This window comes from Pteropus medius, unplaced genomic scaffold (genome assembly GCF_902729225.1).
Source record: "Pteropus medius unplaced genomic scaffold, Ma_sr-lr_union100, whole genome shotgun sequence".
Classification (NCBI taxonomy): Eukaryota; Metazoa; Chordata; class Mammalia; order Chiroptera; family Pteropodidae; genus Pteropus; species Pteropus medius.
The window spans coordinates 32885027-32900590 of NW_024340696.1; positions in this window are offsets into that span (position 1 = coordinate 32885027).

The following is a 15564-nucleotide window of genomic DNA, read 5'->3' on the forward strand; positions in this document are numbered from 1 at the left end:
CAAGTGTGAAACTTTTTTCTTTCAATATTTTATTTTTCTTCATGACACTGAGAAGAAATATCTGTAGAGCCAGAGAAAAAAACATCGAAACAACCAATCATTAGTAGTTTACCAAGGAATGTTAAGCTAGCTAAACAAGTTTATTTCCCTGGAGAGAACCAAATGTCAGGCATCTACACATGACTTTCTGTCTCAAGCTTCTCTGGCGTTGCAGGACAGGGCAAGAGAATAAGGGCTTGTGTCATGAGAGAAAGGACAATTTGCATTCTATTTTCTATTCCTGATGGGATTAAAGTATCACTATTTGGCAGTGGTCTACATATAAAAAAATTACAGCTGCATGAGAGATATTTTCTTTAGTTCTAAAATTGAAACAAATTTTAAAAAGTCTCAAGTCAACTTCTAATAGCAGAAGAAGCTAATTGTATTTCTTTCTTTTTTAATTTTTTAAAACCAGGACAGCTCATTTATTCATTGAGTGACTTTTATGTGCTGAGCATTGTTCTAGGTTTTGAGATTATAGCAGGTAAGCACATAAAAATCTTTCCCTCTCACACGGTTTATTAATTCCTGTGGTTTATTCACCCATTCTGTACTATATTGTTTTTTCAGTCCTGTGGTTCATCTAATTTGTATATAGTATTTTCAGTTTTGTTCCTTCAAGACTTTTTGATTAGTATGGCTTATGTTTCCATTTCCTACAGGTATTTTTGTTACTTCTTAAGATATACTTTTAATACTAGGAATACATTTTAAATAAATTCATTGTGTAGACTGAGTGGAAAGTGTGGATCATTTTTAGATTTTTTTTTTTTTTAAAGCTGCTGTGTGCTGGGCACTGGGATAAGACAGGAGACGCAAAGATTGCCGCAGAGCTGTCCCTGGGAAGCACTCAGTCTGGCTTCTCTGGGATATTTTCTCATCTGGAAATACCTTGCACCTAAAGGAGGGCCTGGAATGGACCTTAACTAATGTGTTTTCTAACTCACTACTAGTCCCTCTGTAGAGAAATCTCTAAAGTGTCAGTTTTCCAGCACAGTGGTCTCCAGTGCTTCTGGCAACGCAACGAATCAAGTGGGCGGTCCAGGCAGGGCTAATTACTCCCACGGTCCTAAGCTTGCACTTTGGACACCAGCAAAAGCTCAAAATGAGATCTCAAAACCCATTAATGAACCCCACATACAGATCTCCATGTTATTTATCCCTTTTAATTCCCATTTTCATTGCTGTAGTTGTCTTTAATTCCCTCTCAACCATCTGTTATAATGACTTCCAAAGTCTTTTCCCCATCTCTGGTCAATTTTTTCTCCTATCTTTTTTCTGCATAGCCTCCAGAAATAGTTTTCTAAGATATGAATGTAAACATATAAAACTTTCATGGTGCCAATCTGTCCCCTATTCTTTCTCTAACTTTGCACCCACATCTCTATCCACAGACTACAAAAACAACTCTGAAAAAAATCATAATGAGGCAGCGAGAACTCTTTCCAAGCATCCTGCTTTGATGTTTTCATAGTCTGATTCAAATTTTCTGCCCTCATAACATCCCTAGACATTCAAAATGTCACTAACCACAGGTAGGTAGGTCACACTGAATTATTCCGTGGTAATAGTGATGCACAACAGCTATCAATAGTTTAGTTTGGTTTGGGACAGCTGGGTAAGCACTATGCGTTTGACCAAGGCTCATAAGGGCATGACTGAGTTCTGCCGGGTCGAATTACTTGTTCTGTTGTTCTAAAAGTATTCTCTAGTCTGAGAAATACATTCAGAAGAAAACAGGTTGGATTAACAGTGCTCTCTGCACTGTTCAAAGGCTTTTATATTTTCCATAATACGTAGCTTTTATTTGTTAAGAAATAGCAAATCTGAAATGCATGCATATTTATGAAGTACTATTTATGCAAACTTCCCTCGGGATAGTGAAAGGTCATCTGCAATGGTTTCAGTGATTGATTTCAAACTCTAAAGTTCCTGGTAACAATCTTGTATGAAAAAGTTTAGCATTTTGTGGTTCCCAAGAACTAAATCTGCTACAGACTTTTACCCTTGAGGCACAATTAATGATGTGGCTCAAGACAGCATGCTTCAATAAAATTTTATGATAACTTACTAGTACATCTCCCGTTCCCGGGCCCACACCACCCTCCTTATACACATTCACATACACATAGGAAAGTGATCTTGCAGAGTTAATCACACACTATAAACACACAATATAATACCTTACCTATATGGTTACAATTAAAGAAGGCTGTTCTTTCATAATCATGAGTGAATGATGCCACCCTACATTCCCTTAAGACAATTACCTCTTGTCCTACAAGTGTTTGTACAATTCTTCTTCAGCTTTCTAAGCTGCTTATCTTTCTTTTGACTTATGTGATCATGTTTTCTCAGAAATTGGGAACTGGCCTATGTTTTGCCTGTTCAGAGATTTAAAAAAAATCAACTTATCAGAAGAATTCCTTTTTCTCTTTCAAACCTTTTAACCTGGGGCTACTCAAACTGATTTCTAATTTTTAGTGCAAAATATAATAATATTAGGTATAGCTAATTAAAAGGGCAGAGCCTAAGTTTTGTTTTGGTTTTTTTGCACATCTCCCAATTTCTCATTACACCACCATCTACAAATGGAAGCTTAATCATTATTTATGATCATGATAATGAAGATTTACAAGAGAATTTGTTAAAGGTAATTGGCAGGGCACTATTACCACAAATCATTTTAATTATCAGAGCTCTCCAACAAGATGTCTGGGTTGGGTTAAAGAACCAAAATCTTGGGAAGTTTTTTAAACTGAATGACCTAGGAGACAGAATGTTACAGAGATTAAAAATCAGCTATTTTATTTGTTCATTCATTCCTTTATTCTTTCATTCTACCAGAAAGTGTAGATTAAACATCTATTCTCAAAAGCTTAGTACTACTTGCATATCCAAGAGTTATTCATATTAGGCTAAGCAAAAATCAAACATTAAAAATATATCTTAAAAAATCATTTCCTTCAATGTATACTTAATTTTTATGTTTTATGTGTATTTTGACTAAATACTAACTAAAAAGAATTATTGACACTGACCCGATGAGATAGATTATTCAATAATAAAGTTCTGTTTAGATCGTGCAGAAAAGATTAAATGGAATGGAAACGTATGTACCTAAGTGTTAAATAGTCTTTACTTCTGTTGCAACCATTATGTTCTGAGTTTGAAGTGTTTCCTAGCTTCCTCTAGTGGTCATCTAAAATCTTGAAAGCTAGCTCATAAAAAGCTAGACTGTTATAAGAGGCCATTAAAAAAGTACTTCAGCACTTGGCAGTTGTGTAAGTGTTTTATTAAAAAATTGAACTGTGAGCTCACTTTTATGTACACTTCTCAATTGCCTTCATAGAATAAATTTAGTTATACATAAGTGAAAAACATCCTGCCTTATAGAGTAATTGTCCATAATTAAGCACAAGATAAATCTCTGTCACAATGTACAAAATGCACAAAAAAAAGTACCAAAAGTGCAAAAAGAGATTAATATTAAATTTTAGAGAAATACTAAAATGAATCATATAATAAAATATGAAAAGAAAAGTGTTAAAGTCAGTAGGCATGTCCCTAAATACACACTATGTCTACTATTCTAATTGTAGAATATTGGAATATTTGAGGAGGCCCAATAAATTTCTTGCTAATTGAGAAATAAAAGAGTTTACTGACAGGAGACCAAAGTTTTACCTGTATTATTCATAAAATTGTCCGGAGTGTATGGTATCTTTGGGAAGTGGTCTTCCTATACTGAACTCTATACTTAAGTAGAGTGACTCATCAAATCCCAGGTCACTTGGACCTGCAGAACTCCCAGTTGGGCCAGAGTCGGCCTTGTGAGATGTGTGACATGGGGAACAGAACAGACAGCAAGATTCATAGAGGAAGAACCTGGGCCAGGCGGATTCAGTTTTTCCCCCCAATCTCCCCAGACCCTAAGGAGGCTCTCCTGGGGTGAGATCGTAGAGTACTTAACCTTCTAACAAATGTTTTCATTACTCAACGATATCTTTGAAATGTATCTATATTACTACCTCTATCAATAATTCATTCATTTTACCTGCTACGTAGTTGTCTATTTTTTATCCATTGTTTACTGAATCTGATGTTTTCTATTTTGTCATTATTATGAGCTATGTTGAAATGAACATTCTTAACATATCTCATTGGGCACATATGCAATAGTCTGTCTTGAGGTATTTACTCAGAAATGAAATTTCTGAATCAACATGAATGAAAATCTTTATTGTATCCATTATAGCTTAAAAAGTTGAACCTGGCAGGGCATAATAGAAAGTAATTTTATTCTCCTAACTTCCCTGCACCCAACCCCCATAGTATTCCTTTCAATCCATTCTTTGGACTATTTATTCTTGGCCCCTTGAATGAAATCTTGGGCAGGTTCTATGATGTTTAAATTACTTTTTGAGTCAACTAGTCGTTTTTAGTCATAAGAATAGTCTCACTTTAGAAATTAAATGTCTAATTTAGTGTAATGGTAAATATTCTGAACTTTACTTAAAATTAAACTTGCCTCCCTCTCTGAGCTCAGGCCTATTTATTTCAAGACTAAAGCTTGCCATTGGGGAAGGGAGTGTGTGGTCTATTTCTTTTTATCATCTCCAAACTTTATGCTTCCTTTCAACCTCTGATTGGCCCTAACTTCTTGCCCCCTTCAATAGTCCTCTAGGGATCCCTCAAATTTGGAAATGAGAAAGATTAGGAGGAGAGGAAAGGGGCAAGAAAAGTCTTACTTGACAGATTCTTTTGTGATCTGATGTTGACACTCTCTGTGTTTAATGCTGACTCTTTTTCTTGAGTGGGGTGTGTTTTGTGTAGGTTCCTGGGAGATGGCCTCATCCCCCACTCCCATGCCAGTGAAGTTAGAGCTTGCTCCTGATGCATCTATTCTGTGCTGCTTTGGTCCCAACAACCTTTGCCTTTGCATTTCACAGTCATGGGTCGAACTCCATGGTACATGTGTCAAGTTCTCCAAGTAGTTCTTCCAAAGATTCTCTCCCTTGGTTTGATGTGAGAGAAAGAATCTCTCTTCCAACCCCCTCCCACCAATCCCAGAATGTGAGCGAGGGAAGTTGTGAAGCACTTCACATCTTTCTTAAAAAATTTTTCTCTTAAACCATTCCTCTCGCTTGTCTTTTCCAACATTTTAAATATTCATATGGTAGGTTATGATGAGCCTGACTTTTAAGTATGACAGAATCCTTTCTAATTTGTCTAAACTGTAGGGATTATAAAGCTCATGGTGTCATGGGAATGCTAGAGAAGCGGGCTCTCAGCCAAGCCTTCAGAAACTGCTCTTGGAAAACTACCCGCAGAACTGGCCTCTGCTTCCTCCGACCCTGGAGCCGCCCTGCCCTTGTCTTGGTTGAGCAGTTGTTGCTGCCATTGTTGACCCCAGACCATGTTGTCTCTGCCTATTTCTTTACATTTGTTACTGCTAAATCAAAATCTCATATGGGGGTATAGCAGCAGCAAGGAAGGATGAGAAATAAATTATATATTATTTTTTATTTCATCTTGGAAAGATAGCATTCATATTGGGCATCCATGAGTATGTCCACTTGTCCACTAGAAACCCCAAAGTTCTTTTGGTTGATGCCCCAGCACTTTGCTTTGACACATGGAGACATTTAGCATGTATTGTTTTGTGTATGTTGTGAGTTAAGGATCTAATTTTTTTTTTTTTCAATAAAGAGAGCTATTTTTTCTGCAGTCATTTATCGAACCATCCATATTTCTTCATTGATTTTTAATGTAGGCAAAACACATATCTGGTTTTTATTTCTGTGTTTCATTGGTTGGATCACCTATCTCTTTACCAGTATTATATTACCTTAATTCCCCTTACCTTGTGCTTTAAGAGAATATTAACTCTTCATTCTTCTCTATACATCTTAAAACCTGTTCGCCAATTCTGTTGAGATTTTTATTGAAAATTTTTTGAAATTAATCTTTGGAGAATTAATTATATAGGTAGTATTTACTGTCCTTATGATAGCAAGTTTTCTAATCTGTGCTTAGAAGTCTCCGTTTATTCAAGTTTTCTTTTCTATCCTTCATAAATATTTGGTTATTCCTCCATAAAGGTAATGCTATATTTTAGTTTATTTATTCCCAGGTAACTTGTAGTTTTTATTACTTTGGCAAATGATTTTTTTCAATGACAATTTCTGATGGGTTATTAGTAACGTATGGGAATGCTATTGAATTTCCTATGCTGATGTTGTATCCATCATTCCTGATGAACTATCTCACGGTTCTGTTAATTGGTTTGTACATATTCTTGAATTTTCTAATCGTATTACCCCAAATTAGGCATTCCAGTTTCCTTCCCACTTTTATACCTCCTTGCAATCAGTGGCTATGACCTCCAGATCAATGTTTATGAGAGGATGAAATAGTGTATTTGTTCTTTATTTTAATGGAAATACTTTTTAAAAGTTCACCATGAAGTCTAATATTGGTGCTATGGTCTGATTATGTGTGTCTCATCCCTCTAATTTCCTATGTCGAAAATCCTATGAGATGGGGCCTTTGAGAGGCCATTAGGTCAAAAGGGTGAAGCCTTCATGAATGGGATTAGTATCTTTATTAAAAAATGCCCAAGAAAACCCCCTGTTCCCTTCTGCTGTGTGAGGCTGCAGTGAAAAGATGGCCATGTAAGAATTGGGCTTTTAGGAGACATAGAATCTGTTAGCACCTTGATTTTGAACTTCCCAGCTTCCAGAACTATGAGAAATAATTGTTTCCTGTTTATAAGCCACCCCATTTATGGAATTTTTGTGATAGTGTCCTGAATGGATTAAGATAATTTGCTTGAAAGTTTGGGTGGTATATTCATTTTCTAAGGGTCCCATAATAAATTGTCATAAACCAAGTGCCTTAAAATGATATAAATTTACTCTCTCAGTTTTGGAGGCTAGAAGTCTAAAAATCAAGGTATTGACAGGACCATGCTTCCTCCACATTCTCTAGGAAAGAACTCTTCCTTGCCTTTTCTAACTCCCAGTGGTTGCCAGCAATTCCTGGTTTTTCTTGACTTATAGATGTATCATTCCAATCTTTGTTTCTGTCTTCACATGGCCTGCTCTCTTGTATGTTTGTCTCTGTGTCCAATTTCCTTTCCTATAAGTATACCAGTCATATTGGATTTTGAGGGTACCTTAACCCAGTATGACTCTATCTGAACTAGGTTATATCTGCAAGGTCTCAGTTCTAAATAAGGTCATATTCATGAGTTCCAGGTAGAAATGAATTTGGAGGGGGGATACTATTTAACCCAGTACAGGTAGATAGATTTAATCAAGTTAAGAATGTTTCATCTATTCTTAATTTGCATGGATCTTTTTTAAAGAATAAAAGAATATTAATTTAAAATAGATTCTACTTTTTTCAGATAAAATGTTGGTATTACATTAACAGACTTTGGATGCTTGGATTAAAAACTGCTTGTCATGTTATATTATTTTTGATATATTGATCAGTTTTATTTAGCCAACATTTTTTTTAAAAGGACCCTCATCTTCAATCAAAATCTTGCTGGCATAGAGTTTCCAGTACAAAAAAAATTTGCTTCTAAGAATATATTTTTGTACACTATTTCTTATTCACTTATGTGTGGTAAACTAGGAAAATACATATTTTAGTTTAATATCTGTATTCATTAATGTTGGACTAAGTGGAAACATTAATATTTGTATTTATTATGAAATTGTTCTTCAAGTATACCATGAAGGTCTTCCTTTCAGTTGTATTGTCTATAAATAAAAAGTAAAAATAGAATTGTCCACTAGGTGGCAGCAGTATTTTAAATTGTTCCACAAACACATGGACAGACTAGGGCCATTTCGCTAAACTCATGGGATAAGAGGAGGATGAGTTCTGTCCCTGCCCTCAACTAACTCACAGTTAATATCAAATATATGTACATTCTTTCTGTCTTTTTTTTTTTTGATAGTTAAAAATTCTAAATATAGACTATTCTCAAGTATCAAAAGAAAAAGTCAGACTACTTTAGCTATTTTACAAGTGCGGAGCCTGAACTACCAAGCTGTTATGTGACGTGCCTGGAATCAAATTATGAGCTTAGTGTTACAATCCTCCTCCCAAAAAGCAAATCTAAAAGTAAATATATTAGTCTTTTCACCAAAAATAGATGTGGTTTCAGGCATTGCGTTTTCTCATTGCGTTTTTTTTTTTTTCCTCAGCCTCTAGACAGTTGAAACTGGCATTTATTTATTGGAAAATAATTGTGCTTTTATGGCATCCAGTTCACATTTATTACCTTTACTTTATAGTGTACTATCACCGGAACTAGTAGCTATAGAGTTGCAAGTTCATGGGAACACTCTTACTCTTATCAATTGTATGTTTCAATATACTCCATTAGGTTATTTAAAATATATGTTGTTAAAATAACATTAAAAGTAACATAAAATTATCCCATATTCTCATATCCTTTTTCAAATATTTTCTATTTCTCTATGCTTCCTTAGAATCTTTATCCGCATTTATAAAGAGTTCTAATTAGAGAACCAATAACATTTAAAATTTTTCACTTATTATTTCATAAACCATTTCTATTTTGCAGCCTAATCTTTGTATTTATCTTTGTAAGTATATATTAATATTTAGTTATAAAAATATGTTATAATTTATTTTATTTCTGTGGTCAACACAGGTTGTTTCTAATTTAATCTTATCTTTATTATTCAGTTTTAGAATATTCTTTATCATTCATTTTTCTATTTTTTATGATATAAAACATGATTTTCACTGGAGATTTTCTAGGAAGTGAGAAAGAGAACTCTAGAAAGAGTTCACATATTAATTATTTTTATTTAAATTTTTATCCTGAAATAAAACATACTCATTGTCATGAATATTCAAACAATAATGAAACATAGAAAGTGAGTCTACCTAATAACGCACTCTTGAGGGGAAACTAGTATCAGTTACATACTTGTCTTTCCAATCCTATGTATATTACATATACAAAGATGATTCTTCTCTGCAATTGATTTCCACAATTCACCATGAATGGAAGGCTATTTTAATATCTATTCATATAAACTTACCTCACTTTTTCAAATGGTTGAAAAAGTTCAGTCTTTTACTGAACAAATGTCTTATTATTTAATGGATTCTTTACAAAATTTTAAGATTTTGAAAATTTAAAATTTTTATTATTATAAGGATTGTTACAGAGAATATCTTGTAAATTAATATATCACTGTGTAGTAGAGAATTTATTTCTGAGTTCTCAGTTCCTAGCTGGGGAATTGCTAAGTCAGAGACTATTACCTTAATTGTGATAGATATTGACAAATCGGCCTCCAAGAAGTTGTTCTGAATTATCCTTTTATCTATAGTATATAATAATTCTTATTTCCAAACTGGTAAATTTAACAAATTTCAAAGGTCTGAGAATATGGTATCTGTTATTTTCTGGCTGGGTAAACGCTCCGTGGAACACACCCTTTCCTCTTATTCCATATCTGGTTTTGACTGATTCATGGGAGAAACAGGTTTGTGATTCTAACCTGGTATTTTGATTGGGAAGTGTGTAAGATTATTTAATAAATCTCTTCAAAAGTTTAAACATTCTAGGTCAAAGTTATGAAAAAAGTGTTCCTTTACAACTCTGGAAGTCTCTTCTCTCTCTGATTTCCAGTGTACACAGATTTGTGTGGTCTAGTAGCAGGTTAGGTGTCTTCATCCATATCTACTTGACCACCAAATAGCTATGTGACTTCAGGCAAGACACTTAATCTTACTGTTCCTTAAGTTTTTCCTTCATAATAGTTACCAACCTCACAAAATTGTTGTGAAAACAAATAATAATAGCGATGAGGACAGTAATAATATTTTGAATAGTGATCTAAGCACTTTAATGTGTATTATCTCTTTTTATCTTTATAATAACATTGCAATAATGCTTGTAGATGGGACAAGCATTTTTATCCTTTTTTTTTCACATAAGAAAACAAAGGCGCAGTAAAGATTTGGAAACACTATCAAGAAATTTCTTTGAGAAGTTAAAGTTACTACATAAAGGTAATGCCCAAGGACAAGGACACCCTACATAAGTGCTCCTGGCAAGGAGCTTCAGGGAATACTGTGTGCGTATGGCATTTCTTCTTCCAGCATTCCTAAAGACTCTTTTCCCTTCACTTTTCCCAACAAAACTCCTTATATATAGTATACATGTATAATGTGTACATTATATGAATACTAAGAATTATTGGACAGTCATTGCTTTTATACAGCAATATATCTCACCGATGCCCAGTGAACACAGGATGGTCAAATGCTCTTTCCTTCACCATCACTGGAAGCCCTGGTTATGCATTTTATTTGTAACTTCTGTTTTCTCAGCTTTCACTAGAACTTTATTACGAGCATTGATTTGGAGTCTTGCTAAACTCATTCTGGGTGAGTTGCACACTAGGTTATTAGGGTTAGCTCCAGAGCACAATACACACTGTGTCTTAGAGGAGAACAGGAAAAGGACGTGCTCTCATGTTCCTAGCAGAGTGATTTGTTACTTTCTCCCCCAGCCTGGAGGGTCAAGTGGGATATTTCTTTTTCTCAGGGGAGGGGGATACTTGAAAGCAAAGGAAGTCCTAACATTAACAGAAGCCTGAGCTAAAGTTCCAAAACTTGGTTTATACTCTTAAATCTATTAATTTAAAATAGTATAAATTATTTTATGTTTTCTATAAACAGAAAACAAGCAATATCAAACCTTAAATTTTATTATGAATGGAACAGTTAATAATTTTTCTCTCTAGCTTGGACTATGTCAATAATAAATAACTTTTGAAGTATTATATTTCCCATGAAATCAAATTTACAGTAGAATGTGTATTTCTTATTTGGGGATTAAACACAGCAATTTAGCTACATTAGTTAGCTCAATTCCTAGAAAAGGGAAAACCTGTGAATGTGTATATGACACCGTTTTATTAGGGATATGGGAAGGAAATAATCAAGCAAAAATAACAAAGGTAAACACTTTATAAAAGGATAGGTTTAGAGAATGCCCAGCTTGTTTTTTGGACTACAAAAAATAGTTATTGAGCACCTACTAAATGCCAGGAACTCTGGCTACCAAAACAGGTCAGATAATACTCCTGTCTAGAAAGAGTTCACATATTAATCTAGTTAGAACTATGGAATTTTAAGCTCGAAAGGGAAGTTTGAGATAAATTTATCCTATGCCTTTCATTTTACAGATGAGAAAATGTAACCAATAATGTGAAGCAGAAGTGTTTTAATCATGATTCTTTAGTTTCAAATAATAGAAATCTGAGAAAAAATATACTGAAGGAAAAAAGTATCGACTCTCATAACCAATAGTCTAAGGATAGTTCAGTTTTAGCCACAGCTGAATCAAGATGCTCAAACAATTCTTTCTCTCCACCTCCCCCTTTTTCTCTCCCTCTCTTCCTCCTCTCCAACACTGGGCTCTGCTTCACTTTTCATTTTGACCTCATTTTCTCCTGTCTCAAACAGTTTTCTTTCATGTGACAGGAAAGATGATAGTTGGAAGCCCTATCATTCACAAACCAAAATCAGGGAGAGTCTTTCTGTCTCCCTCCAAGGACAGAAAGGACCAGATGAATTCCTTGGTTTGGTCTGAGTTACTATTCCACCACTGTGAACCTCCAGGATTGGCGGCCCTTCCAGTGGCACATAGAGTGAACAGTTCCTCAAAGAATTGTGAAGGATGGGGACTTGCAAGGTTACACAGCATATAGAGAAAGAGCCGAGACCAGAAAATAAGTCTCCTAGACTATGAACTTGCCAGCGTTATTGCAGGTTACGTTTGTTGAGGGCTATGGTGCCCACTTCTCTTGCCTGCCAGGATACCTAGAACTAAATTTAGTGCAAGAGCAATCACTATTCCCAACCTCTATTTCAGTTATCTGCTTTGTTCCACTACATATTCAATTTTAAAAATATTTATTTTGAGAATTTTATTGAATATATATTTTTAAAACTTCGCTTTGAATATTTTTGAAAATAGGCAGTTGCAAGTATAATAAATAAATTGTACCCATCCACACTTTTCCTGTGCTTTTCTCTTAACATTTTCTCTTACTTACTAGCTGTTCTCACTTCTACTCAGTCTCAAGTAAGGACATAGCAATTTTACTAATACTCTGGCTTTCATTAGTTTTATGTTGGTGACTGCTAGAATTTGGCTCCTAGGTTTTCTGTTTATCTGAATATTTAGAATAAATAGCTCTTTAGATGGAAAATACTCTAACATAGGCTCACTGGTTAATTGCATACAGGCCTTCACACTTTCAGCTTATACATTCTCTGGTCATTCCTTCTATGTCTAACAAACAAACAAAAAAAGAGATCAAGTTCACATATTTATGAATGTGAAAGAATGGCTATTTGTAAAAATGAGTAAATATTTGATTAATTTGTGTTTGGGTCTGAAATCCTTAAAATTTCATTTTCTGATAATTGGATATTGGCTGTAAATGTAATGCCAGGTACCAGAAAAATTAAGTGAGAGAAAAAGTTGTGAAATGTAAGAAATTTCAGCCACCTAAGATTTGCTTACAAGGAGCTCTTGGATATAAATGCATTTATTGTCTGTGTTTGATCTTCCAACTCTTCACACTGTTTATATACTTGGGTGTTCATTAAAGCAGACAGGCAGCCCACTCATGAATTCATCAGGCTGTTTGCTTTTCTTACATATCGTCCAAACATATAAAATCCGGGGCTGAAAAAGCAGCTTCCCGGTGTTGGGGATCAAGTCATCTCAAGTCTTGTTGCTCTGCCATCTCTAACTTGCAGATTTCATCTTGTGGTCCAAGATGGCTGCTCCATTTCTGCATGGCAGCCAGCAAGAAGGGGAAAAGAAGTAAGGGACAGGCATACTCCTTTCCTTTTAATGTTACAGTCACTTCCATGTTTATTCTTTATCTTTTTTTTAACCCTAGTTTTGAGAATTATGCAATTGTTTTCTACTCTTTTTGGAAGTCTTATTTTGCTGACAATGGCAGTGAGGGACTATCTGAAGGTTTGGTTTAAAGAGAGCTCAAGAGCTGTGGAGACTTAATTATTGGACGGGAAAGTTGTAAAAAAAAAAACTCACTGAATTACTGTGCTGACTGAGATATCAAGAATATTTGTGAGAACATTAAAGTCAGTAATTCAACATTTATTGAATACCAATTTGGGAGGTGGCCTTATGCAAAACCCAGAGTACACAGATGGTCATTTTACTTGTACCTTGTTCTTGGTATCCTCACAACATGTGCTGAGTGGGTTCTGATTTCATTCTGCCAATAAAGGCTGTGGTACAATGTGTGTTTTTCCCCAACTCCTGTGTTTCACCAATAAAATATTTTAGTATGTGTGTTTCTGTGAGCAGGTAAAGGCATAACTCTATGAGTCAGTCTAGCACAGAACTCTAAATGCTCCCACCTCTGTCCCCCAGGTCAGTTTATCTTGAACATTGGAAAAATTTCTGTCTGCATAATGATTTGGACTTGATTAGCAACCTGTAAAGAGTTGAATTCTTATATAATGGAGGATTGTTTGTTGGTTATAGAGTTATGGGCCCTTTTTTGTATGTTCTTTTTGCTAAGTTTTATTTTATTTCTTTGTAATATTTAGATAATGCCTTTATAATAAAAAGAGAAAACCCTTTATTCCAAAAAGAGTAAGAATTCATTAACTTACACCAAAGTGATTTTAAGAGACTCAAAAGTTAACAGAAAAATGAAAAGTACAGTAGTCATTCTCTTAGCTGTTTTACATGGTGGCACAGATGTCGTTTTGGATTCAAGAAATTCAGAATTTAATTACATTGAGTAACATTTTTTTTTCTTCTGGAATAATTGTTGAAAGCTATGTAGTTATAGTAAAACTCACAACTCTTCTGAAACAATATTTCTTTTATTGCTCTATTGGCACAACAGTGCTGGGATTTCTGTTTTGCGTGATCACACTCAAGAATCTGGATGCTCTCCTACAGCTTTGCTCTCATGTCAACAGGAAAAACTGTTTTTAAATCAACAGAGCAATGAGTCATTAAAATCACAAACAGAATACTCATTTCTTAACACGTTCATGTACATCAGAATATTTTATACCCTTAACAATTTTATGAACTATTATCTCCATGTTGTGTGTGAATACATTTAGGCTAAGCAGTAAATTAGAATTAACATCTTGTTTTTTTAATTTGTGTTTTTTTTTTTTTTTTTTAACATTCAGTCCATGTTGAAGTAACGCTGTGGAAGGTCTTATTTAGCAAAGTAGGAGCATTTAACTTAATTCTGAAGGCAGTAAGAGGTTATTAATTTTTTCTGAATAGGAGAATGATAGTACTGGAACCAGCTTTAAAAAGGTTGATCTGTGATAATGTATTCTTTGTATTGGAAGGGGAATCCTGGAGTAGGTAATTCATCTGGAATTTTTCAACAACAGAGGTGTGAAGTTGTAAGAGCTAAATTGTGGTGAGGATGGTAGTGGTAACAGAGAGGGGAGAGTAGCTGAGAGATCTGTGACTAAAGAAGAATTTACTATTCACTACACAATGGTGAAAAAACTGGAATGTAGACTCCTTGAGAGGAAAGAACTCTTCTGTCTTTTATCATTTCCTATGTGTAGAATTTTGCCTGATTGATTCATAGTAGACACTTGATAAACACTAATTGAACAAATTAAAATAAAAACAAGTGAATGCAATAAAGTGTAATAGATCCTGTGATAGAGGCAGAAAGGAAGGCTTGGTAGAATGGGAGATTCTTGAATTGTGCGTAGTGGATTAGCTAGAGTGCTTTGGGAGAAAGGAGTGGAGAGGACATGAAGGCACAGAGAAGAGGTAGGCTCTGAGGCATGAAACAGCAAGGTGTGGGTGTGGAAAATCTCCAGCACTTAGCTGTTTCTCCAGAGTAATGCATCACGCAGGAAAGGGTAGACGTTGGTGCTGGCCTTGAAGTGTCTGGGCATTGGGATAAGGAGTTTTGACTTATTGTAGGTTTTAAAGCAACTGAGTAATATAAAGAGATTTTTACTATAAAAATATATCTAGTGGAAATGAGTGGAAGGTTTATTGAGACCTTCTCTACATTTAAAATGAAACATTGAGGGACTACAGCCAAATGGAAAGGCTACTGAAACAATCAATGAAAGAGGTGATGTAGGCCTAAATTAAGGAAGCAATGACAGGGATAAAGATCATGAAAAGGTTTTGAAAAGGTGCAGGAGTTAGAAAGTAAAAGACAGATAATGAATTAAAGATATAGAAGGGTGAAGCAGATAGTGGCATCAGGGATGAATAGGATGAATCCCAGGGTGTCACCTAGCCCACAGGTAATACAATATGCTGAGAAACAGAAAATGGGAGGAGGAGGAGCTAGGAGAAGAAAATAATGAATTGAATTAAATTTTAGACATAATGACTTTGATGTAAGTGTTAGAGGGACAAGTAGGCAGATTGGTTAGAGAGTGACCTGGGTCATGTGG